A 27,331-nucleotide genomic window follows, 5' to 3' on the forward strand; every position below is an offset into this window, starting at 1 on the left:
AGTCCAAGCGTGTGCGTATGAGGCTTTTGTAAAGTTTCATGAGACATTCTCTATCACTACCCCATGCTGTGTGTGAGAGAATTGTTAGTATGTTCATGGTTGTAAGACATTTATTTTTCAGGTTTTTAATGTGAGATACAAGGGTCAACTTTGAGTCTAGGATCACACCTAAAAATTTCTGTTCTGCGCTCAAAGGTATGCGGTGTCCTCCTAGGTGAATATCGGGCTGAGGGGTTGGGCCTATAGTGTACTAGAACAATTTTAGTACACTATAGTTGCGCCTCTCTTTCTTGAAGAAAGAACGAAGGAGCTTTTCTGGGGGTTTAATCTGAACCCATTCTCATTTCCCCAGGCTGGCACTTTATTGAGGCGTAACTGTACCTGCCGCTCACATATTGCAAGATTAGAGGACTTAAACCCAATCTGAACATCATCTACGTAGACTGAATACAACATGTTTCGCGCAATGAACGACCGTAGAGAGGTCATTTTTACTATGAAAAGGGTACAGCTTAGCACACCGCCCTGCGGTACACCAGTCTCTTGGATAAATGGCTTGGACAGAACATTTCCTACTCTGACGCGAAAGGTATGGTCACTTAGGTAACTTTCTATCACGTTTAGCATGTTACCTCTAATACCAATTTCGGAGAGGTCTTTCAAGATTCCGAATCGCCAGGTAGTGTCATACGCCTTCTCTGTATCAAGAAACACGGAGAGGAAAAACAGTTTGTGGATAAAGGCATCCCGAATGTAGGCCTCAATACGCACGAGATGGTCCGTTGTGGAACGGCCTTCCCTAAAACCGCACTGATACATATCGAGCAGCTTATTAGTTTCAAGGAAGTACAACAACCGGCAATTTATCATCTTTTCAAATAGCTTACAAAGCCAACTTGTCAGAGCTATTGGCCGGTAGCTTGCTGCACAAGATGAATCTTTGCCTTCTTTTAAGACGGCGATTACGATAGCCTCTTTCCATGCTATAGGAATATATCCTGCGATCCAGATCTTGTTATAGATACTCAAGAGCACCATCTGCGCGTCGGGATGGAGATATTAGATGCGAAGTATCTTAAGGCGGAGCTCAATCCGGTGGTGATGGTGGTGGTGGTGGTGGTGTGCGGCGTGACCACCCTTACTGCGCATGCGCATATCCTCTCCACACACCTCCTCTCCACTCACCCTCTCCCCTTCCCCTCTGCACTCACCATCTCCCCTTCCCCTCTCCACTTTCCCTCTCCCCTCCCCTCTCCACTTTCCCTCTCCCCTCCCCCTTTCCACTCTTCCTCTGAAACGCGGGCTAGACATGCCGAAATTCTCTCCTGCGCAACACCGCGATGAGCTCGAGCGCATGCGCGTCCCCTCCCCTTCTCTCTCCTCTCCTACGCTGCCCGCCTGTCGACCGCGTTCCCCGCTCGCCCTGTGAGAATTAACGGCCAGGCTAGATGGAAGATACGACGCGCGTAGCGTCCCTCTTCGCGTTCCACGACGCAAGGTCGGTAGCATGCCCAACGAACGCCAACGGAGCGCGATCGTGCAAGTGCTCCGGCTTCGCATCGCCTCATGGTCCCCTTTAGCGGGAGATGGTGTGATTCTTTTGTATCATTATGTACATGACTCTGTCAGCTCCTGGCGAAGACTTGTGACAACTGTTCAAGGAAGCTCTAAACTAAGCCATGCCAAAGGGACGGTTGTACGGTTCGTCCTTGCTAGGCTTACGGTTCAGTGCTTTATTTTCTTCTATTTCTTTGTTTTTACGAAAACTTGCTGAGTAGTTTGATGAGCTAGACAGGCGCTCGAAATGTTCACCGAGCGCATTTGCCTGGTCTTCAAGGCTGTTGCCTTCGGCGTCAACAAATGGCAAAGCGCGAAACTGCTTATCCGATAATTTTCTCAGTCTATTCCACACTTTCACTTCTTGTGTGTATGAGTTTAAACTCGAGATATATTTTACCCAGCTCTCTCTTTTAGCATTACGGCGAGTGCGCCTACCCTGGGATTTTACTTGTTTAAAGTTTTCAAGATTTTCCACCGTTGGACGCTCGCGTAGCAAGCTCCATGCCTTATTTTGCTTTTTGCGCGCATTTCTGCACTCGTCATTCCACCATGGAACGCGCTTTTTTCTTGTGCCACTATTTGTAAGGGGAATACACTCTAATGCAGCATCATCTATAAAAGTGGTAAAATGAGCAATGCCACCATTTATGTTAAAACTATTAAAAGCATGTCTAGGCATGTGACTTATACGAAAAAACTTTTCCCAATCTGCGCATGCTACTTTCCACTGAGGGTTATGTGGTATGGAGTCTTGGTCCGTGGTTTTGAGGCAGACAGGAAAGTGATCGCTACCATAGGCGTTCTGAATCACCTCCCAATCTAAGCAGGGTAAAAGAGTGGCTGAGTAGATTGCTAGATCTATAGCAGGTATTGTGTGTTGTGCTGTAGTATGTCGGTTGTTTTTTATTTAGAACGCATGTACCAGAGTTCAAGAGATACCGCTCTATCAGGCGGCACCTCGCATCACACCGACAGTCTCGCCAGGGTGAGTTGTGTGCATTAAAATCGCCTGTCAAGATAAACGGCTCCGGGAGCTGATTAATTAGGCCTTCAAAATCTGCCTTGTGTAGGATTTGATCAGGAGGGATATATAGAGAGCAGATAGTTGTGATCCTATTAAGCAAGATGGCGCGAATGGCCACTGCCTCTAGAGAAGTTCGAAGTTGTAACTTCTGGCTTGCAACTGACCTTACTGCGATAATAGCTACCCCACCTGACGAGGCAAGGCTGTCAGTGCGGTCCTTACGAAAAATGACATGTTGATTTAAAAAGTTTGTGTCTTCAGGCTTGAGATGTGTCTCCTGTATACAGAGTACTTTAGGATTAAACTTGCTTATTAGTTCTGTAACGTCATCTAGGTTGTGTAGAAGGCCTCTGGCATTCCACTGCAGTATCTGTGTAGCCATTATGAGCTAGAGGGGAGAGTACTCTGTATACCAGGATTTATCTTATGTAATACTTTCTTTTGGAGGAGCGGTTATGCGTTGTTTGCTTTTTGCGGCACGCTCAAGTGCCGCAAAAAGCAAACAACGCAACGACGCCTTTGGTGCCGCTCCTTCGACACCAAAGGCGTCGAGGTGACTCGTGTTGTATCCATCGCCTCCCTGGAGGTGCTGGATGAGCGCATTATGCGCGCAGACTGTTGCGGTTTAAGCCTCTACTCGCGAGAGGAGGCCGTTGAGGCCACCGAGCCGCTAGGCTGTTGGCCCTTGGTTGGTGGCAGAGCGGCAGCTGCTGCATCCGCGTGGGGGGCTGGAGGCTTAGCCGGTGCAACCATGCGCGAGGTCTGGGCGGGAGCCACTGTCCGTTGTGACACTGCCCCCTCGCGTGCCACATTGGCGCATATAGTGTAGTGAACTATTGAGAACCGTTTCCATGCTCCCTTGAACAATACATTTTCTTTGACTTTGAACGTTATTATGTCCTTTTCCTTTTTCCATGCAGGGCATGATCGAGAGTAAGAAGGGTGCTCACCATCCCAATTCGCACAGTGAGGGGTGTTGTTGCAGTCGTCAGAGGAGTGATCGTGCTCAGCATACTTTGCACACGTTGGCCGTCCTCGGCAGCTCAGAGATCCGTGGCCATATCTCTGGCACCGGAAACACCGTCTCGGATTACGTATGTATGCCCTGACACGGATTTTCATGTACCCTGTTTCAATGTGTTCTGGCAGCTTGCTTGAGTCAAATGTGAGGATCAGGTGCTTCGTTGGTATTTCTCTGTCATCTCTACGTATCTTGATCCTTTTAACATCAATCACATTTTGTTCTTTCCATCCGTCCAGTAGTTTTGCCTCACTCAGTGTAATTAAGTCGTCATCTGTCACTACACCACGGACCGTATTCATTGATTTGTGTGCGGTCACAGTTATAGGAATGTCTCCGAATCTCTCAAGGCTGGGGAGTTTCTCATATTGGGCTTTGCACGAAATCTCGAGACGTAGGTCTCCACTTGACATTTTAGTGATCCTATATCCTGGTCCTAGCTTTTGTTTAAGGTATTTAACGACAAGAAAAGGTGAAACACCTCTCGCTGGCATGTCGGTTTGCTCACTGTGGATCACATGATACTGAGGAAAGTTGTCTTTGTGGTTCGTCAGGAAGCCTGCTGTCACTTCGATGCGCCCTCTTTTGAGAGGGCGATCAGAAAGTGGGGGGAAAGGAGTACCCATTAAATGCTTCATTATTCAGCAGCTATGGTAGCCACCCACCATCGAGCCCAACAAGGGGACGCTACAATGCTTGGTTAACACATGCAGACGCCAGCCATACATCGCTGCTATAACCCAGTATAATATATCCAAGGCTGGATATAGTACTCAAGGTTAACCCAGGCCGCCTACGAAAACTGGGAAGTAACTGGAAAGAATAGGAGACAGGACAGCGAGGAAAGTCGCTGAAAACCGCCGATTTCCCCTGGGTGGGTCAGCCAAGGGGTGCCGTCTACGTGAAGCCGGGGCCAAAGGGGTGTGTTGCTTCTGCCGGGAGGCCATGGCAAAGCCACGCACGGCGAGGCGTGGGAGGGGTCGCAACCCCCCCTTAGCTCGGGTCCGTGGTGTCGCTACACACCAAACACCTGCTTGCGCAGACGCCCCTGCGGGGACGAAACCAATGGTAACGTAGGGAAGCCATGTAACGCGCTCTTCAAAGTACTGCCTCATTGCAGGGCTTTCCGTCGGTTTGTCAGGATGCTGCATGCCCATGTAAGGAAAATAGAATAATGAAGAAAATGGTTTCAAGGCCTTAATAAAGTAAAACTGCATTACTATGAAAGAATATATGTAATTTTTCCTGGATGCATTTGTGAACTACCCCTTAACGTGCCTCGAGGCTAACTGAATCGTCAGGCCCCTTCTGTACAGCTTCTTGAAGGTCATGGAGATTAGTTCAACGTGGATTACACAAGTGAAAGATGCGCGCACAGATTTCGCGGTGTACATGGGTTGATCATGTCGCATATTGGCGGCGCGGCGCACTGGCGGCCTCAACAGAGGCTCAACCTTTTCAACAGCATGCTGGTGAGACTAACCTTTGTCACTTCCCTTGTTGCAAAAGTTTTGAGCGAGATACGAGCACACCGCTTCCCACAGGGAGTGCGACGTTACGTTCTCTCATTTTAAAAACCTTCGAATCGCATCCTATTCTTTCCAAATCCTTTTAAGGTGGGAATATGTACCTGTTGGAACTGGCTGATCTGCAGACAGACGATGAGCTCAAGGATGCATTTGATGCGAAATACACTGTGAAGTACATTTTGAAACAGGGCAAAAGACGAAAGACACAGAAGAAGACTTCGCAACACGAGCGCTGACTGACAACTGAGTAACTTAGGAGTACTTGTTGCTGGGCTAGTTGGTTCATCGTAGTAAGGAAAAACTAGACGCTCTTTCCCTGTGCTTCTTCGTCCTTCTTACGGTGTTTTAGGCGTCTACTTTTTTCCCTCACGACAACTGAGTGCTTCATACAAACAAAAAGAAAAAGAAAGAGAATGTTCAGCACCAAAAATTACATTGGAAGAGTTTTTTTTTTGCTTGTAACCTATGTTTGCAAATTTCAAGCTCGTGACATCCGCGCTGAAAATAATTATGATTTCCATTCCAGCTTTGTAGATTATTGTCAGTTTGCGGGAGTTTGTTCTCTTAGCTTGCAAAGTACAGCAGCTACGAACACGTGTCACGGAACCGACATAAGTAAGAAAATCGATTAAACAAAAGCTTGGCTGCACGTAGACGTTCGCGCACTTGTTTTAACACGAAAGTGCTTTCTTTATGCACGGTCCATCACGGCTCCACTGACGCATTTCCGTCACGGATATGACGTTGTAAAATATAAAGGCTAACATATGGCAAAGAAAAAAAGTAGAAGAAAATGTTCAGTCACCGGGAGTCGAACTTTCGACCCCTCGATCCCCAGCGCGCAGCGCGAAACGACTCCGCCACAGATGGCACGTTCTCCGTCATACTAACGGCGTGCTATTTATATACACCATTTGCCGGCGGCGGCACTCAGAGATCGGTGGTAAATCATCGTATTTTCGTTATCACTAACCAGATGGCGCGAAGGGCTCGAAGGGCGCGCTTTAAAAGTCGTCGCCCCATGCGTTGAGATGAACGTGTGCCTCTACAGGGCGTGCTCGCTCGTGCGCGCGCTTATCTTGTCCGTCTTGCGCTCTCACCGCAAGTTTGCGTTGAAGTTACATAGAGAACGAAGGTCACTTCGCTCACTGCAGCGGCCGCTTTTGCGAAAGGAGCGCTCTGCTCACAAACAAAAGTTACAACTGTTACAGTTCGCGCTCATCCTGTGTATACTTGTGCGTTCTTTTCGTGCGTTTTCCTTTGTACTTGACCAGCGCGCTTTAACTGTCGAGCTGTAACAGCTGTTAGTTGCCGCTCATCCTGTGTACGTTCGTTCCGTGCGTCCTTTCTACTTGAGCAGCGCGTTGCAAGTTTCGAGCTGCTTGCTGTTCTTCGCGTGCCATTACAACTTGTTGCTATAGCATTCATTCCTTCGCCCTCGGGGCGAAACAATGCACAACAAACGCTCAACTACGTCTGTGAAGACACGTTTCCCTTTCGTTTTATGCCGATTCCTATGACAGAGGGATCAGCCATGTTTTTTTTTTTTGTCGAGACTGCTCGACCACGTGACTCTGCTCCACCGACGGGGACGCACAGGATTAATCTCCATCCCTGTCTGGAAACTCTGGCGGAAAGGTATATCAATGTTGCTGCCTTTAGTTTTATTGAAGTGGCTTAGTGGCAGCAGTGCTAGCTTGAGGAGCGGAGTTGAGCCAACGTTTATTCTTTCGCATGGTAATGTTGCGATTGCAATATCTTGTACCTTAAGGTGCCCGTACATTGTGTAATATATCGCAAATGCATATACGGATACACTTCTTGCAAGACATATCGCGATACCGATACCAGATACCCTAAGGTAGTGCCCGGCGCTGATACCTATTACTTGATGTTTTTAACAATAGGAGACCTTGCTTTTTGTCGAAGCAGCAACGGTTTCCTTTTTCTTTTATCTATAAAAGTTTTGACGCATTATCTATTGTATATATTAATTAATATGTAAAGGTGACGTCTTAGCTTTTATGAGATAAAATGATACCTTGTCGTGTTTTGCTCGTGATCTCTATCCCAGTAGCGCAGCCAGGCATTTTCTTTCGCTATGAGGGGAGGGGGTGAACTATACTTTATGTATATTCGTGCGTGCGTTTGCATGTGTGCGTGTATATATATAAACATACAAAAGCGAAATATTTGGAGGGAGGGGAGTTAAACCTCCCCCCCCCCCCCTGGCTACGCCAGTGCTCCCGTCGTTCACCCGATATTATTCGTTTCTTGTGAATGTATCGCTAACGATTAGTACGCTCTGGTTTAGTAAGAATAAAATGGCTGAGCTCTAATTCAGTGCCCTGGATCACACGTTCACGGTGTACACACGCTGCAGAAGCATTAGCAGGTATCGCGCTGCTACCACTGGTTGAATTCCTGTGCTACTTGTACACGTTGCAAAAAATGAGTAACCGATTACAATTACAATTACTTCCTTTAAAACGTAATTGATTACAGTGGTCAATTACAGCTCCAGAAAAGTATCTCAGCAATTACAGTAATGTAATCGATTACTTTTGCGTTACTTTCGCTTAAAATTTTATTGCCGTAACACAACAACACAAGTTTACTCAAACTACAATTAACTGCTGTGCCTTACATGGTAGAGAGAAGGCTGGGAGGCTTACTGTGGCTTCTGTGATATAGTGTTATACGTTGTTATCTTCCAGCAGGAGTTGCTTTTCAAAGTTGTCACCGCCTATTCTTCCACGTTTTCTCGTTAAGAGGTCATCTGCTACACTGAACATTTTCTCAGTGCACGCGCCTGGAGGGAAGCGCGATATTAAACCATAGGAACACCTTGCGCACCACACTTACTGCAGTTGTAGTGCGCAAGGTGTTCCTATGGTTTAATATCGCGCTTCCCTCCAGGCGCGTGCACTGAGAAAATGTTCAGTGTAGCAGATGACCTCTTAACGAGAAAACGTGGAAGAATAGGCGGTGACAACTTTGAAAAGCAACTCCTGCTGGAAGATAACAACGTATAACACTATATCACAGAAGCCACAGTAAGCCTCCCAGCCTTCTCTCTACCATGTAAGGCACAGCAGTTAATTGTAGTTTGAGTACTTGTGTTGTTGTGTTACGGCAATGAAATTTTAAGCGAAAGTAACGCAAAAGTAATCGATTACATTACTGTACTTGCTGAGGTACTTTTCTGGAGCTATGCTTTGGCGCTGCTCGGCCTTGGCTGGTGATGGTTCTCAAGGTGAACAGCGGTGGCAGCGAATGCTGCACAGTGACGCGCTGGCGGACCAACTCAGGGCTGTCCAGAGGGCCCGTGTGGCGTCAGAAGGGCTTGGCCTCCCTGTTCCGACATGGGAGCGGCCCGAATCAGTCCTGGACTGAATCCTCAGGACATGAATAAAGTTATCCATACGATACCTTGCGCACCAGTTCGTAGTTGCGCAGTGCTTCGATGCTACTGCCCATGTTCTCTATGAAGCGTCGCGTTTCGCTGTTGCTGGCGCTCGGGTAAGGCGTTGCAAGTAAGGCCAGGGAAAAAGTGAGAAATCGGCTCTGTAAGGAATCCCCATCGGACCGGGGGTGGGGGGGAGACCGTACAGAGCGGCTGCATATTTTTGGGGAAAGAAGACTGGTTACAACTTGATTTTAAAAAAAATAATTGATTGCCGGTAATGATTTGCAACAAAATATAGTTGAATTACCCGGAACGTTACAGTTTTGAAAAAAGTAATCGATTATATTACAAAATCACAGGAAAATGTAATTGATTGCAAGTGATCGATAACTTGTAAAGCGTTACGTACAACTCTGATTCCTAGTCATGGTGATGTTCATGGGGAAAAACACCCGCGGAGTACTTCGATTTAGGTGCGTGGTAAAGAGCTCTGGTGGTAAAAACTAATCCGAAATTCCTCTTACGTCATGCTCATTATGATATTGTGGTAGTTCCACTCAAACCTATATATAACATTCTTCTAATCATTATTATTATTACGATTCATTGAGCACGTTACAGACTTCTCGCCACCTGCGGCTGCTACAGCGCCAGTGGTGCAGGAATTGTTCAGGTCATTGAACAAAAATCGACTCCTCGAACCGTTTAAGAAACGGATCGGAAAGTCCGCTTAATTCCTAAAATTTATAAAAAAAATGTCTCGACCCCGGAAAGTTTGATGCCTTTAGCAGCGTGCGAGGGTTTAATTGTGACATCGGCAGCGGCGTTCGCCCGGAGCAGACCGTGCTAAAGGTATCCATTCGTACATGCATCTTGGTGCCTTGTACGTACTCGTTTAGTAACGATTTAGCGCCCGCCGCTACCGAGTCTCTGTATCAATGCATTTTTCCTGGCTGTATTTTTCAATCGCTACCTTCTTGATTGCACAATGGCTAGGTCTAGCGAGTTGTGTGCGTCCTGTGCAAAACCGCTTTGCACACTCAGCCGCTTCTTAACATGTTTCGAATGCAAAAAATCCTATCACCTAGGTAAGTGCTTAGGACTTACTGAAGCACAAGCTAAGAGCAAATCTGAAGCTTTTTTTTTTACTCATGGAAATGCGCATGTTGCTATTCTCAGCGCCTGAGTGCGCAGAGAAGCGGCAAAGAAAGGAATGCCCAGGATGTATGTTCTCTACTAAACACTATTCTAGAGCGGCTTCAAAAGCTTGAGAATATTAAAAGCGAGTGAATGCGAGGTAGTTGGTGTGTATAAATTTTCTCGAAATTTCTTTGCTTATACTTAAAGCGTTTTTGAACTTGCTTGTCAGTGCCAATCCCATTGGGCATTGAAGCTCCCTTGGACATCCGAATAAAATCCGAACGTCCACGTCCTAAGCACTTGTCCAGGGGACATCCGATGGATACCAATGTCGGATTAAATTTTTAAGTCCGTTTGTTTTTCTCCATCGGACGTCCTCGGTACATAACGTGCAGGACATATCGCCAGTCGCGTACGGTTTTAACTTGTTTCGGGCTTTACTTGCGAACTTCTGGTTTTCGGCACTTATGAATCAAGGATATGTCTTTGAGGGCCATCATGCGCGCAATAGGTCCAATTTTCAACAGAAAATGTAATGTACATAATTCACTACGCCTTTCAAGTACTTATAATTACAGCAGCCAAGCCTATATATCGCTTTCAAAAACTCCTCGGTCATTTCTTACAGCGCAGAAAGCGCGCCACGCCCGAGAAATCCCGCACGCTGCCAGTATGGCCACCACGGGTGTTTATTGGAAGCTGCAATCAATGTCGGGGATTAGCATTATGCTTTAAACCATTTTTATTGGCGCGGAGCAAGGGAACAAAGGCGGCGAATCCGCCTCCCCTGTGATATTGTTACGGAGAGACGACAGAAGAAGGCTGTATTTACAATATTCACACAATCGCAGAGATCGGGGTAACAACCAAGATGGCGAAACAGCAACGAACCCGTCCTCCTCTACTTCGTCCTCTAGAAACGCGGCACATAACATTACCCGCCGGCGGAGAAAGCACCGACGCGGTGCACCCGGGCGAAGACGGTCGCGAGAATGGTCACTATACACACGCGTCGGTAGGTTCCGGTATCTGATAGGGCTTCAGGCGGACAACGTGAACAATGTCAGTGCGGAGCTGAGTCGACGAGGACGAAGACAATGGCTCGATTTCATACGTCACGTCGGTCACTTGGCGGCGTACACGGTATGGTCCGGTGTACGGGAAAAGTAGCTTTTCAGAAAGCCCAACACGGCGTGCTAGAGACCAAAGGAGGACAAGAGATCCAGGAAGAAAGTGGGCGTTTCTGTGATGGCTATCGTAGAGATTGTTGGCCCGCTTGCGATTCGGTTAACCGAACGCGCGCAACTTGACGTGCATGGTCGGCGCGGGCAATGGCTTCATGAGCGTACTCAGTAGGTGGGCACATGGAAGGAGGCATCATCGTGTCCAGAGGCAACGCTGGATTTCGGCCGAATAACAGGAAGAAAGGTGAATAACCAGCCGTCTCGTAACGGGACGAGTTATACGCGAACGTGACAAAAGGCAATGTTGTATCCCAATCTTGGTGGTCGACCGACACGTACATTGCTAGCATGTCGGTAAGGGTCCGGTTCATCCGCTCCGTCAAGCCATTCGTCTGTGGATGGTAGGCCGTAGTTAGCTTATGTTTGGTCCAGCAAGACGTCAGGATGTCATTGATGACCCTGGAAAGAAACTGTCTGCCACGGTCGGTCAAGAGCTGGCGCGATGCCCCGTGTTGCAGGATGACGTTATGGAGCAAGACGTCTGCTACGTCAGTCGCGCAGCTGGTTGGAAGTGCACGAGTAATTGCAAACCGTGTAGCATAGTCCGTGGCAACGGCAATCCATCGATTTCCCGAGAGAGACGTAGGAAACGGACCAAGCAAATCGAGGCCGACACGATGAAACGGCTCATATGGGATGTCGAGTGATTGAAGACGGCCTGTAGGCGGGAGTGTTGACTTCTTCCGGCGCTGACAAAGGTCGCACGAAGTCACGTAACGGCGTACCGACCGATACATTCCTGGCCAGTAGAAACGACGGCGTGCACGATCGTATATGCGGGATAATCCGAGGTGCCCCGCTGTCGGCACATCATGAAGTTGGGCAAGAACAGTCGAACGAAGGTGTGCCGGAATCACAAGCAAGAGGTCAGGACCGTCAGGTAAGAAACTGCGACGAAGCAAGGTGCCATCGCGTAGCACGAAGAGACGAAGGGAGGAATCAGGAGTCGGTGAGTTGAGGCGGTCCATTATCTTGTGGAGAGTCGGGTCACGGCGTTGCTCAGTGTCGATGTTGAAGAGGTCAGTTATTGCGAGCACAGATGTAATGCTATCATTCACCGAAGCTTCCGGTGGGTCTACGGGATATCGGGACAGGCAGTCGGCGTCCTGATGCAAGCGGCCAGACTTGTAGACGACAGTGTACGCGTACTCTTGAAGTCGTAATGCCCAACGACCAAGGCAACCAGTGGGATCCTTGAGAGAAGACAGCCAGCAGAGGGCGTGGTGATCGCTGACAACGGTGAAGTGTCTGCCGTACAGGTAAGGACGAAATTTGCCGATGGCCCAAACAAGAGCGAGGCACTCTCTTTCTGTTATTGAATAATTCCGTTCAGCTGCAGAAAGGAGGCGGCTGGCGTATGCAATAACGCAATCCTGACCACGTTGATTTTGGCCGAGAACAGCGCCGATGCCATGACCACGGGCATCGGTACGTACTTCGGTGGGTGCAGTCATCGAAATGAGCCAACACAGGGGGCGATGTGAGTAGGTCGACGAGATGAGAAAAAGCTGATGCTTGGGCAGGACCCCAAGAAAAGGGGACGTCCTTTTTGAGAATGCATGTGAGGGGCTGCGCAATCGCTGCAAAATCTTTAACAAAGCGGCGAAAATACGAACATAGGCCAAAAAACGAGCGAACGTCCTCGGAAGAACGTGGTGTGGGGAAGTTCGTAACAGCGCGCATATTTGCAGGGTCAGGCCGTATACCCGCAGCGTCAACAAGATGGCCAAGCACGGTGATTTCGCGGCGGCCAAAGCGGCATTTTGAAGAGTTGAGCTGAAGACCTGCGGTGCGAAAGACTTGCAAAATAGCCGACAAGCGTTGTAGGTGGCTTGAGAACGTAGGTGAGAAAATGACGACATCCTCGAGGTAACAGAGGTATGTGGACCATTTGAAGCCCCGAAGTAGGGAGTTCATCATGCGCTCAAATGTTGCGGGCGCGTTACACAACCCAAAGGGCATGACGTTAAACTGGTAGAGCCCATCCGGTGTAATAAAGGCCGTCTTCTCCCGATCATTTTGATCGACAGCAATTTGCCAATAGCCTGAGCGAACGTCTATGGAAGAAAAATATCGTGCGCCATGAAGAGAGTCAAGGGCGTCGTCTATTCACGGCAAAGGGTATACATCCTTCTTGGTGATCTTGTTAAGGTTCCGATAGTCGACGCAGAACCGCCAGGTGTTGTCCTTCTTCTTTACAAGAACCATGGACGCCCAAGGACTCGAAGATGGCTCGATGATGTCCTTAGCGAGCATCTTGTCGACTTCCGTTTGAATGACGCCGCGCTCGGTAGCAGAGTCACGGTAAGCACGTCGATCAATGGGTCTTGCGTCCCCGGTATCAATACACTGAGTGACCAGAGATGTTTGGCCAAGCTGCGGCGAAGCGAAATCGAAGACGTCGCGGTATGACGCCAACAAAAGGCGTAGTTCCTTGCTTTGAGGAGGGGAAAGGTCCGGGGCAATTATGTCGTAGAGCGGGTCATCAAGTGTTGCGCTAGCAGCAGGGCTTCCTGAAGCCGCTTGTGGAGTATCAATGGCCAGGGCCACAGGGTCTAGTGCGTCTAAAGGTGATATGGTGCCCAGCGTGATAACCTCGGGAAGCAACTGTGCGCAACGTCCAAAGTCGAGTACAGGTATGCATGCTTGGTTCGCAGAAACAGTCACAAGGGAGTGAGGCAGAGCTACACGTCGCGTCAGAAGAACGTCCAAGGAAGGGGTAATCAGGTAGTCGCCATCACGTACAGGAGGGTCTAGGGCAAATGAGACGTAAGTGGCTGTACCTGGGCGCAAGCGAACCAACTGGACAGCACATAAACGCGGTGGCGACGCGATGGTGTGGTCAGGCATAGCAGGAAGCTCTAACTGTAAAAGGCCAGAAGAACAGTCGATAAGGGCAGAATGCGTGCTCAGAAAGTCGTGGCCGAGAATGAGGTCATGGGGGCATTCGTCCAGAACAGCAAAGAGAACTGAGGTCTTGTGGTCATCGAAACTCACACGCGCAGTATACATTCCAAGAACGCAAGGTGTACCGCCATCAGCTACACGAACAACAGTTATGAAGCGGGCGTAAGGACCTTACGGAGACGGCGAGAAAGGTGAGCGCTCATTATGATAATTGGGCGCCAGTGTCGATGAGCGCCGAAACAGGCACGCCATCTACTTCTACGTCCAAAAGGTTTTGTGAGGTAGCCAGGGTCAACGGAGGATTTCCGGGTCGGTAGGCCAATGTAGCAATCTATTATGAGGATCCAAGCTCATGGAGCGCTTAATAATTTTGTTCTGGAAGTATTAAGGGAAATAAATTTTAAATATATATATTTTCTTTTATAAAAAAATTCGGCAGATCCCACGTACCGTGGTAGTCGATGTTATGCGAAGCGCGAGGCGGAAAGGTCACCGAGGCGTATTTTTTTTTACTGGCGAAACATTACGAAATGACGCTACAGATTTATATAAATATTATACGCACACATATACGTTGAACAGCCGCATACGTATTATATAATTAGTTGTTTACAGCTGGGTAACGCTGCCGACGGCAACGTGGGTATTACCAACACCGGAAGCGGTAAGCTGATATGAAGTGCTTTACTTGTCCGTTATGATGGAGAACACACGCACGTTTCACAAACCTGTGTGAAACGTGCGAGAACAAGGTCATCAACACCGGGATCAGTGCGGTCATGACTTGTTATCGGATCTGGCCGTGATCGCGGTGATGAGGTGTCCATGTGTAGTGAAGTATGAGGTGTAGTACAGCTCTTCGAATTCGTGGATGCCTAGGTCATTTCGTCGACAAATTGTCTCTCGATAGAGCCGGCGACATGTCGAAATCTCAAGTCATCTTTTGCGTTGGTGAGATATGGGCCGTCGAGGCTGGTAGGCCTGGATAGTGCTACGCAGACCAACATCACTGGATGGCGCTTGTCGTATTCGTGGACTACCTGGGCGTATGAGGCCCACGTAGCCTAGTCTACAAAGCGGCTGTCAATCAGTCTGGCATCATGCTCGGTCAGCGTGAGGCCATCGCCAAGCTCAAGAAATGAAGAGGACACAGCGTCGTTCTGGCGGACTAAGTGCTCTTTACGGTGCGGTGATGTGAATATCATACATAACTTTGGTTGATGTATTCCTCAGGCAGGGTTGCCAATGGTCGCTGCTTTTCGCCAAATTGGCGGATTTGAGAGGCCCGTGGCGACTTAAATATATAAATGGCGACATGGCGAATTTTTGGCGCTTTTCGGCTTAGGTCTCCACTTAGGTATGCATCCTAAGCTCAGTGTCTTCCCAACGAATGAGCGGCAACATTCTCTGTGTTTTTCTTGGTTTTAGGCCCACGAGTAGAATGTGCACATTACGAGTCATTCGGTATGTCCGTCCTGTAACTCGTGCGTATCTCCAATTCATCTAGATGCAGGAGGTACTTGAACGTCCCCCAGCGACATTCAAGCGAAATGCAAGTGAGCCGACTGTCTTGCAAACCGCGAGGGGGCAGTGTTTGACTATAAGTTAATGGCTTTAGGTGTTTTAAGCTTCTCTAAAGTTTCGTTTCTGAAGGGGCTAGACGACGGGTTGGCCGCGTGTTCCGACCATTTGTTCCGCCAAAGTTCGAACTGTTCTGTGTAGCTTGGCGACTTAATTGTTGTTGCAATACCCAGAATTCAGCTCGTAAAGACAGTTTTGGAATAGCGAAGAGAGGCGGATACGCGACTATTTGTGCAATAAAATTTTTTATTGAGGCATTTTCCACGGTTCTCGGTGAACGTGTGCGATGAAAACAATTGGTATATAACATTTTACATCGTCTACCTGTTCATTAATAACGCATCGGATTGACGCGTGTAGATATAAGTGACTATAATAGAAGGTCGGTATCGTCCGGTATCATATTAGTTCACACTGAAAAGGTGTAAGACTCACTATTGCTCGGTTCCTGTAAGAATTATGTCGTGTCACCTTCAATAAACCTTTTAATCCTTTTATTTCATATAATGGTACGTAAAGCTGTCTACAAACAATGCGTTCACGGTTTTCGCCCAAGGTTTACCACACTTTTGAAACGAGCGGACAGGGATGGAAGGAGCCTTTCATTCATTCACCCTTGCGCCGCCACGCACATCTTGCGTCTAGTCGAAGAAGCAGCACCATTAACTCCCATGGTGAAGCGGGCGACGCGACTGGCATTGAGAAACGTCAATAAAATGTAAGGGTCTTGGATGGTACTTTATTCTACGGGGCCATACGCGAGTGGAAATTTTTATTACTAGGTATGCCGCCCATTTCTAAATGGCGACTTTTTTGGCGAAATTTGTAAAAGAAATGGCTACTTTTGGCGACTTTTTGCTCGTCGTTTGGCGACATTTACTCGAAAGTCAGTGGCAACCCTGTCCTCAGGAGTCGAGCAATGCTTCAATATAGCTTATTGAATCATAAGAATAGAAATGTAATGTTTATTAGGCTGCTATAAAAGCAGAGTCAACACTGGAACCGATTCCAAAAAAAAAAAAAAATCAGCTAACTCGCGAAGTTATTGAAGCTGATTTCATACATAAGCTAGGAGATAAGTGCGTTAGTGCTCACTCTATTGCGCTTCTAAATCAAGAAATTGATTACCAGGCTGGGTTTTAGGGCACACGTGGTGATATGCGCGCTGTATTGGAGATGATGAGGCAACGATGGCAGCACCTGTACATCCTTTCTTTCTTTTCTTGTCTAGCGCCCTCTCCCTTGCCATGTATACATGCACTTCTTATCGAAATAAAGACTAGTTGGAAGTCAGCGCTCTTTACCTCTGTTGTCTCGTCCCTTCCTAATCGTTCTTGCGCTGTAAACCCTTTTTTGAAATGAATCCACACCAACTTGCCCAAGCGTCAACCCTTGCAAACTGGAACCAAAGACGTTAATCTGATATGACGCGTGTATCGTAGGAGTACAGATCGTAGGAATATCATATAATGTTAATTGCTTGCTTGTAAAATTAGATAGCAAGCACCACAACCACAATTGACGTTGCACCGATATTACGCCTGCATAGGCTGTCTTTCCAAAGCAGTTTAGAGACCTGGCGTGGCTCTGTGGTAGGATACCTGATTGCCACGCAGAATGCTTGGGTTCGATTCCTGCTGGGATCCCAATTTCCATTCTTTCCATTCGTCGGGTCAACGCTGCCGATTTCGGTTTTTCTTAACGCCCTCGCATTTAAATTACCAATGTCTGTTCTCGCTGTTATAAACTGTCAATCACCTAAATAATAGATATAAACTGTCAATCACCTGTGGCGCATACCCGTACACAGGGCCCCGTGGTAAGCGGGTATGTGCCACACGAGTTTGGAGGAAAGGGTTTGACGACGTACGCGACAGGATTTTAACGTTATTCATGTCATGACCAGACAGTCATATTCGTGAAATTCTCTTAACCTCTCATGCCAATTTTGGTCCACACCAAACTAAAGAGGCGATCATGAGAGCACCCAGACGTAGGCGGCTAGATAGATAGATAGATAGATAGATATATAGATAGATATCTAGATACGTAGATAGAAACGCTGAAAGTGCCAGAGGTTCGCTAGGAAATGCTTCGCATTTAAAATTGGCCGCATATCTGCGTGCTTCGCTGCAAATGTTGTCAAAGGACGATATCTTCTGCATGCCGTACTACGTGAGTTCACCTCTTCCTCTATGTTGAATCGCCGCATCTGGCTCAGCGTCGAATTTTCAGCACAGCACAAAAAACACTAGCAGTTTCAGCGCAGCCTCAGAAACACTACGTTCTTTAGAATTACGTGTCTATATATTTTCTACTAAAGGAACGCACCATCTAATAATAATTAGGTATTGATGTTGCGCCTCAGATATGCGTAATATTTGCTTTTTGATCGAAAATGCTCACAAGTATGAACCCCGCTACCAGTTCAAGGTGGCTGGGCATTCAGAAAGTAGTTAAACTTTGGCCGGGTGGCTGAATCGGGTGACAGACAGACGGACACCAAAGTATCTGCGTTTGTTCCCCAAGAAAGACTATCGTCTTTAATATTTGACGATATGGCGTGCAAATTAAGTCACGCCGAGGTGGCGACGCCCTTAAAACAAATTACAAATATTTTGAAGCAACAAATCTTACTCGATCGTTGCAAGCGACGAAGCGACTACGGTTGATCTGCGGTTGCCACGGGCATTTTTTCCCCTCCATGGCAATGAAAACATAAATACAATAAAAAAGAGCTCCTGCGTCCGTTGAAAATCCGCATATCCGCCGTGGACATCCACAGGACACCTGCTGGATTGCCAATTAGTATGCGCCTTACAGTCCTGCGGATGTCCGCTGTACGTCTATCGGCCATTTGCGGATGACCACTGGACGACCAAGACATCCCGAGGTGGATATCCAGTGGACGCCCATCGGAGTTTAAATGCCCAATGGGATATAACATTTTCGTTGGAGGGGATCTGAATATTAATATTAGCGAGAATTCTCCAAGACGCACACAGTTGTTACTTCTGACTGAGTCTTACTTGCTTCAAAATGCTATCACTGCACCGACCCGTGTTACCTCGTCATCTGCAATTGTACTTGACTTATTAATTGCTAATGAATCTATTGAAAGTGTTTCAGGAGTAGTTATCAACTGAGCATTGAGTGATCACCTCCCCGTTTTTCTGTTATGTAACGTATCTCTGGCTTCCAGCAAAATTACACATGACCGATCATTTTGGACACAAAATATTAATGCCAGCTCATTAGAAGAATTTCGTTCCATGATACAAAATTTTGACCGGACACCACTGTACAGCCATGTGACTGCAGACGAAGCGTCTATTTTTCTTAAAGCAATGCGCACTATTTTTCAGCAGGGCATTCCCATTCAGGATAACGAAAAAAAACGGAGAAAGCAGGTAAGCCGTGCATGACGTTTCCCATCCTCAAAATTATCTCTAAGAAGAACAAATTATATCACACGTTTTTACAGTCGTGAACACCCAGATTTCGTAGCTTTTAAAGCATTTGGCAATGCATAGGAGTCACAATAAGAAAATCTAAAAACGAATATCATGTTCGCTTGTTTGCAGGTATAGATTGAACATGGTGCTAGAGTCTGAACCATCGTGCTCACACCTGTTTCTCTTACAATTGCTGGTATAAACAATGTTGGAAAAGACTTAACCGACAAGTTCAACGACTACTTCACTTCCCTTGTTGAAAGTGAGCATGAGCCTAGCATCCTGGATTACGTGAAAAATCCAGCACATGATACCTTGGCACTTATCGAGTGTGATTGCGATGAGGTGTCAGCCGCTTTTAGACGTATGGAAATGAGCAAATGCGCGGACGCTTTTAGTCTGACCACGAAACCTGTATTACATCTTGATGTGATTGGCCCACTCCTAACGCATATTGATAACTTCTCCCTCCGCACCGGTGTTTTTCCATCAGAAATAAAAAAAAGGCGGAAGTGATCGTTCTTCATAGAGGAGGCGCTAAAGAAATCCTCGGTAAATATGGGCCTATATTCATTTTGCCATTTTTTTAAAAGACTAGAGCAAATTATTTATGTGCGTATATCCAAATTTTTCGAAAAATATGGGCTAATGATCAGTACACAGTTTGGTTTCAGGGAAAGATCATCTACTGAAGTTGCACTGCTCAAACAAAAATAGCCTATTTTTCATAATATAGAAAAGAAACTAATGACGTTAGGAATTTTTATAGATTTTTCAAAAGCATTTGATAGAATCAACCATAAAACCCTGCTTTTAGAACTTCCGGCCTATGGCGTGCGTCGTATTTCATTGGATCTAATATCCAGTTTCTTGGGTGATCATACCCAGTACGTGGCAATCGACTGCCATCACAGTCCTGTAATATAGTCAGACATGGCGTTTCTCAAGGTAGCCTGCTTGGTCCTTTGCTATTCATCATCTTAATAATGATTTGATAGAAATAAACACTGGTATTCAATATAATATATACGCAGACGACATGAGCTTATTTTTATCGGGTACTAATGCGGATGATATAGTGAAACAGGCCAATGCCGTCATAAATTAGTTACACGCTTGGTCTCTTAAAAATTCTACTTTTAATAACTCCAATAAAACTAAAGCTACATTTTTCAGAGCTAATTATCAAGTTCTTTCTGTCAGCGCTACTCTTACCTCAAGAGCAAATGCCATAGAAATTACTAGCCCCGTTAAAACGCTTGGAGTCTCTTTTAATGAATTCATGTTCTGGGATGCTCACACGGAACATCTTCAAAGTAAGCTTGCCCTTATAGTTGGCATTTTCAGAAAATTTCAGCATTTATTGCCAGTAAAAGGAAAGCTTACACTGTACCGCGAACTGTTTCAATCGCAATTAAAGTACTGCGTTTTGGTGTAGTTTAGTACAACACAACCAAATACTATTAAACTGTTCACAGTGCAGAAGAATGCGCTTAGAGCGCTTGCTTACGTGCCTTACAGAACGCACAGTGAACCACTGTTTAGAGCATATCGTGCCATGCATTTATTCAACATGTACCATCATCGTCTTTTACAGCTGTACAAATCAAATATTGAACACGGCATATTATTCTTATCTGAAGTAGCTAACCTCCACACCAACGTTCTCTACTGCCATATCCTTAAGGCACCACGAGTATTGGTCTGTGCCTCACCCACGTACTAACTACACCTTGCCTTCTCTGCTTAATAGGTTTGCCTTATCTCACATCTCCATCCGCGAACTTCCTATAATTCTCTTCGGAACTTATTTCGTTAATGTGTGCATTGCCCCGCCGCTATATTTCTTTTCTTTTTTGTGTGTCTGTAAGTTGTATTGAACGTATCCTGAGATATGCTGTATTTGTAGCATTGCTCATTTTATTATGCTATTATTTTTCTAGCATTTTTTTCTGGGTTTTTCTTGCAATGTCATTAGCATGTGTTTCTGTTCTTTGCATACCGCAATGCCGATGTACATGTGGAGGAAGGAAGCATTGTCAAGCCGCGATTGAGTGGCTTTCTTTCTCTTCTCCTCAGCCATGTATTTGTGTATGCATGTCTCGAATAAAGACAGACTTAGACTCTGCGGCAAGCTAGTCAAAGACCATGTGGGGTTGCATTATCACTCGACCGAGGATTGCTTTGTGTTATGCAAACGTAGAGCTTAGCACTATATTGCTATGTCGGAATGTCTGTTTGTAAATCCATTTGAACAAGTAATGTTATTAAAGGCTCCTTTAATTAGTTCTTTTTTTTCGTTAATGCAAGAATATATTTTTAAGCACTCATGCCACAGAAAAGGCAATCATCCATGAAGCGAAAGTATCGCAGAAAAATGACAATGTGGCAGTGTGGCGCAGGCTGGTAGACAGCGATTAGTGCTTTTAATAAATTTATTGTATACTGTAGCAGAAACGTTGACTACGGCGTGTTAGCTTAGCAATGTATGACTAAACCTGCTCTCAGTGGCCGTGATGGCCTTTTCTTCGTCTTTCTAGCTCACTGCTGTATTACTGGTTTTCAGCTACGCATACGGCGCGAGCACGGTGTCCTAGAAAAAGGAAAAAAAAGAAGTTATATATACAGACAAACCGCCGGCTACTCCTATCATGCTTAAAACGAACAAGGTTGAGTGCCTTACCAATGCAGTGTGCGCGCCCAACAGTAGTAGCCTCTCCTACGGAAGTTTCCTGCGATAAGGACATAATAATAATATCTGGGGTTTAACATCCCAAAACAACGATATGATTATGAGAGACGCCGTAGTGGAAGGCTCCGGAAATTTCGACTACCTGGGGTTCTTAACGTGCACCTAAATCTAAGTACACAGGCATCAAACATTTTCGCCTCCCTCGAAAATGCAGCCGCCGCCGCGGCCGGGATTCGATCCCGCGACCTTCGGGTCAGCAGTCGAGCGCCATAGCCACTAGACCACCGTGGCGGGGCTGCGATAAGGACAAGACGGCTTCGAAATTGCCTGAGGCTTAATGCTAAGAAAGTAACAGAATGTCATCATTCTACCGATCCGCGCCAGGGAAGATGTCTTACGTAACGGGCACAAAAATCACGTGCAACACTGCGTGCAGCCAGATTGAAGAACTCGGGAGGAGGAAATGCCAACGTACTGCTCCGACCACGGGCGCTCCGTCCACCCAGTCTTGGTTCTGCAGTGGATGCACAGATCGGACGGGAGGTGTGCTTTTAAGGCAGCTCCGATGAGGCAGCTCATACGGCTCATCGCTCCTGCGTCGTAAAACACTGGCACTGAAAACGTGTCTCGAGTGTGCGTAATACGAGTCCCTTCTGAAGGAAATGAATTACTCCTCGAGCAACCTGCGCACAGATATGCTCAGTTTGGGCGAAGCCAGATGGGGAACTACCCTAATTAGCCGAAGACCAGCTCCGTCGTAAATTGTCGGTGTCATCGTTGGAACTTGCCAGAAGCGCTTATATAAAGAAAACTTGTCGCTCAGTTTTCCGCCCCGCGCGCGGAAATAAGTTTTCCTCTTGCGCGCCGCAGAAAGCTAGCAAACGCGTATCTGCCTCTCTACAGTCGGCATGTTCAGCCTAGCTGCTTAGCCTTGTCGGTTATGAGTCAGAGTCAGAACGGCTTGCACTGTGCGTTATCTTTGTGTGTGTGCGTGTGTGTGTGTGCGTGTGTTTTCCCCACCCGTACCTTCGAAGAAGGGAAAGCGAGCTCTGATGCCACCGCTTGCACACTCGTTAAACAAGTCCACATTCATTCTTGCCCAAATAAGAGTGGAAGTTGGTTACTCACCAAATTCTGCCCAGAAAATGAAATGGGGAGGTCATGCATGGCTTGATAACTATCACCAACATTTGACCTGAACTTTCACGCTTAAGTTTAGGTAAGTTTAAGTAACCGGTACAGTAAAAGGAAAAAGGAAATTTTAGGGGTCATTTTTTCGTGTCTGACAATGTGAATTAAATCAACAGATAACTAAGCTAAGGAAGCTATAGAGGACGTTAATTGTATTTTTTTTCACGGTGTACTAGTAATTATAATAATTGCTGGGGTTTAACGTCCCAAAACCACAATATGATTATGAGGGACGACGTAGTGGAGGGCTCCGGAACTTTGGACCCCCTGGGGTTCTTTAATGTGCACCTAAATCTAAGTTCAAGGGCCTCAAGCATTTTCGCCTCTACTAAAAATGCGGCCGCAGCGGCCGGCATTCGATCCTGCGACCTTCGGGTCAGCAGTCGAGCAGCACAACCACTAGACCACTGTGGCGGGTGTGTGTTGTAGTAAGTATAATAAATGTGAAAAAAGTAAAGTGGACGAAAGGACAACTTGCCACCCGCAGGGATCGAACCTGCAACGTTGGAATAACCCGGCCGATGCTCTAACAATTGAGCTACGGCAGCGGTTGCCCTCTCGTCCGTTTTATTGGGTATTTATGTGCATAGAAACCTGCGAATGTTATACCCCAGTCGCACTGGCAAAATTAGTGCAATTTTGAGCCAGTGCACTTACGCCCCCAGAATGTCACTTCTAATAATAGTAATAATTGTTGGGGTTTAAGGTCCCAAAACCACAATATGATTATGAGAGACGCCGCACTGGGAGGGTCCGGACAATTTGACCACCTGGGGTTCTTTAACGTGCACCAAATCTAAGGACACGGGCCTCCAGCATTTTCGCCTCCATCGAAAATGCGGCCGCCGCGGCCGAGATTCGATCCCGTGACCTGCGGGTCAGCAGTCGAGCACCTTAGCCACTAGACCACCGTGGCGGGTTTGAGAATGTCACTTCGGCGGTGCGCTGCTACACGAGAAAGGGAAGTGTATTTTGGAAATTGTGGTAATGACAATGGGTACTTAAGTGACACAGCAGATATTTATTATTCCAGGCAATATTTTTTAAGTATTTATTTATTTATTTATTTTATTTGTAAATACTACAATCCCTGTTTGGGATTTTCGTAGGGTGAGAAGTTGAACAATACATGATATGGTACGACGAGATTCATGAAACAGGTGGTAGGTGCAGCCGCGTCACATATTTCGCGCGACCGAAAACAGAAAATGGGTTGATAAGGAAACGCAGTTACACATCTGTACATATACGTGCACATGCATATAAAGTATAATACATAGCAATCATCAATTTAATTACATACACATAGCAACAAAATAGGAAATGTAAGTAAAATAAAATAATAAGTAAATAACACGGCAAAATACACACATAGGCGCTTGAAGATTAAAATGTATCGTCGAAATAAATACACATGACAGCAGCTTCACAAACGTGAAGTAAAACTTTGCAACGAAGGCTGAGACACTTGTTCATTTGTTAGTAAATTCCAGTCATTCACCGTCCTTGGAAAAAAAGAGTATTTATATGAGTTATTTCGTGTGTGACGCGGCGTTAGCGTTCTATCATGCCGTTGTCTTGTGCTGTATCTTGAGGTGAGTGGCGTAACGGAATATGCGTCGATCTTAACGTGCCCCATTAATATTTGGTAGAGAAACTTCAAACGTGAATGACGGTTTCTAGTGGAGAGAGGTTGCAGATCAGCTCTTATTAACAGGTCACTTACTGAAGTACGGTCGTAACGATTATATATAATGCGAACTGCTCTTTTTTTAATCATTTCTAATTTATCAATATTCGTTTTAGTATATGGGTCCCAGATAGCGGCAGCATAGTCTAACCTGGGCAGAATGACAGATTTATACGCAAGGAGACGCACAGTGGGAGTGGATAGTTTCAGTGCTCTATAGGAAAGCCTTTGATACAGTAAGCTTCTCATTAAAATCAAGGAACTAATTCATGACACTAAACTTACAGACTGGATACAGGACTATCTGAGCTCAAGAACACAATTTGTTGCATTTAATCGTGCTCACTCATCTCAGGTCAGTGTTACATCCGGTGTACCACAAGGATCGGTACTGAGTCCATTACTCTTCATCATCTATATAAATGACGTCGTTAACGTAACTGCTGGGACTTCTGTGAAATTGAGACTTTATGCCGATGACTGTGTCATATATTCTGATGTGGCTGGCACTCAAGATCAGTTGCAGTTAAATAAAGTTTTCGACCGTTTTTGCGAGTGGAGTAATACATGGCAGATGTCACTGAACTTCAAAAAAACAGTCTCAATGACTTTCTCAAATAAAAAGCATCCGTTAAAGTTTTCATATTTTAGCTGTAACCACAAGCTCGAAAGTGTAGACACTTTCAAATACCTCGGTGTTACTTTCACCCCTGACTTGAAATGGCATGCTCACATTCTGAATATATCAAATAAGGCGCTAAGAAAGCTGGGTTACCTAAAGAGAAACCTTCGAGATGCAACTAGGGAATGTAAACTAGTAGCATACAGATCTCTAATAAGGCCTCTACTAGAGTATGCGTCTGTCGTATGGGCACCGCATCATGCCAATGACATAAATATGCTTGATTCTATTCAGAAAAAAGCCATAAGATTTATATGTAAGCGTTATGATCGCCATTTTTCACCTACATTATATGCTAATGAATTACAGCTAAAAAGTTTGGCTCTCCGACGCACTTGTGACCGTCTTGTCCTGTTGCATAAGATCGCTCATGGGGAAACATTTATCGATGCACCCATTGCCTTTACTAACCCTTCTTCTCGAATCACAAGGAGAAGTCACCACCTTAACATAGCTCCTTTGAAGTCATCCATTGATTGCCTCAAGTTTTCCTTTTTTCCTCACACTATTGATACTTGGAATGGTCTTCCGGGCTCCCTGCGCGAGCTGTCAAACGATGAATTCGTTGAGCAATTGCCAAACTTTTTTCACTGATCAGCTGTGTATACTTTCCTGATGTTCTGTCCATTCAATGTGTATACTTCAGTGTGTATACTCAATGTCTATACTTTATCTGTGTTGTATTTAATGTGATTTAGTGTGACTTAATGTGTTGTATTTTATCTTGTGTTTGTACTCACTCCTGCAATATCTTGCTGTGCAAGATGGTAGTATTTGTAAATAAATAAATAAATAAATAAATAAATAAATAAATAAATAAATAAATAAATAAAATAGTTTACGTTGTGCGTGAGCTATGACTTGGTCGATGTGTTTATTCCACCGGAGATCACTCGTTATCAAAAGTCCTAAGTATTTGTATTCGGTTACCTCGGTAAGATAATTGTTGTTGTAGCCGTTATAATAAGTTAGAGGCGTTTTCTTGTGAGTAATTTTCATTGCTACTGTTTTTTTCAAGATTAAGACACATCTGCCAACTCTCGCACCATGACACAACCTTTTCAAAAGCTTGATTTAGAAGCAGTTGGTCAGTCGGGTTTTCAATCTCGCGGTACAGAATGCAGTCATCGGCGTAAAGTTTAATTTTTACCGGGATTCCATCAACTATGTCATTTATAAAAATAAGGAAAAAAAGTGGTCCAAGGACCGAACCCTGCGGGACACCAGAAGACACGGGAACTCTACCTGAACAATGTTGGTTAAAAGAAACAATTTGTTGCCGACGAGTTATATATGATGAAATCCAAGATAATAGTTTAGGGTTTTGAAGTACTGAATTTAATTTATAGAGTTGTTTCTTATGAGAAACCGTGTCGAAGGCTTTACGAAAGTCTAGAAAGATAGCGTCAGTTTGATTGCCGTTGTTAATAGATACTGCAAAATCATGTATAGTTTCTACTAATTGAGTTTGTGTAGAAAAACCCCTGCGAAAGCCATGTTGTCCTTTGGTGAAGAAGTTTTGTTCCTCGAGATATTCTGAAATGTGTTTGTGTATTATATGTTCCATCAGCTTGCAAGACGTTGAGATTAATGGTATGGGACGGTAATTTTTAACGGAACTTTTGCTCCCACTTTTGTGTAGTGGTATAATCTTGTCTATTTTCCAATCTTTAGGAACCTCGCCCTCCTCTAAGGATTTCGAAAACAATACTTCAAGGTACTTTGCCATCCACTCCGCATACCGCTTTAAGAATTCATTTGGGATGTCGTCAGGACCGCAGGATTTCTTTATGTCTATTTTTAAGAGCAAGTTGAGTATTCCCTGTTCGCTAATGACGATGTCTGGAATTGGCGGAAGAGAAAGACTGAAGTCAGGCAGTAACTTGTTGTCTTTGGTGAAAACAGATTGAAAATGAGTGTTGAACGAGTTCGCGATCCTGGAGCTGTCGTGAGTAATGGAGCCTTCAATGTCAAAAGCCGTGGAAGAACGTGATGAAGGAGAAATGAATCTCCAGAATTTTTCTGGGGACGTCGAGATGAAGTGCGGTAGTTGTACACTGTAGTAGTTTTGCCTATCCTTCGAAACTTCAACCAGTAGTTTAACGGTTAAAAGAGATATTTCTTGTCTTTCAGATTCTGTTGGAGATCCCTTCTTCTTTAATCTTTTAAGCTTTCTTTTGAGGTGCAGGGTAGGCCGTGTAATCCA

General features: G+C 45.6%; 1 long non-coding RNA gene across 1 annotated transcript in view; it reads right to left on the reverse strand.

The window, feature by feature from the left end:
- Positions 1 to 22,217, reverse strand: part of LOC119403032 (uncharacterized) — a 37,784-nt gene extending 15,567 nt beyond the window's left edge. Inside the window, exons 1-2 of the long non-coding RNA XR_005186078.1 lie at positions 22,038 to 22,217; positions 21,554 to 21,602 (exon numbers count right to left, since the gene is read on the reverse strand). This is a non-coding gene — a long non-coding RNA (uncharacterized LOC119403032). The remainder of the gene's footprint in view (positions 1 to 21,553; positions 21,603 to 22,037) is intronic.
- Positions 22,218 to 27,331: the final 5,114 nt, after the last annotated feature.

Source organism: Rhipicephalus sanguineus, chromosome 8 (genome assembly GCF_013339695.2).
Source record: "Rhipicephalus sanguineus isolate Rsan-2018 chromosome 8, BIME_Rsan_1.4, whole genome shotgun sequence".
NCBI lineage: Eukaryota > Metazoa > Arthropoda > Arachnida > Ixodida > Ixodidae > Rhipicephalus > Rhipicephalus sanguineus.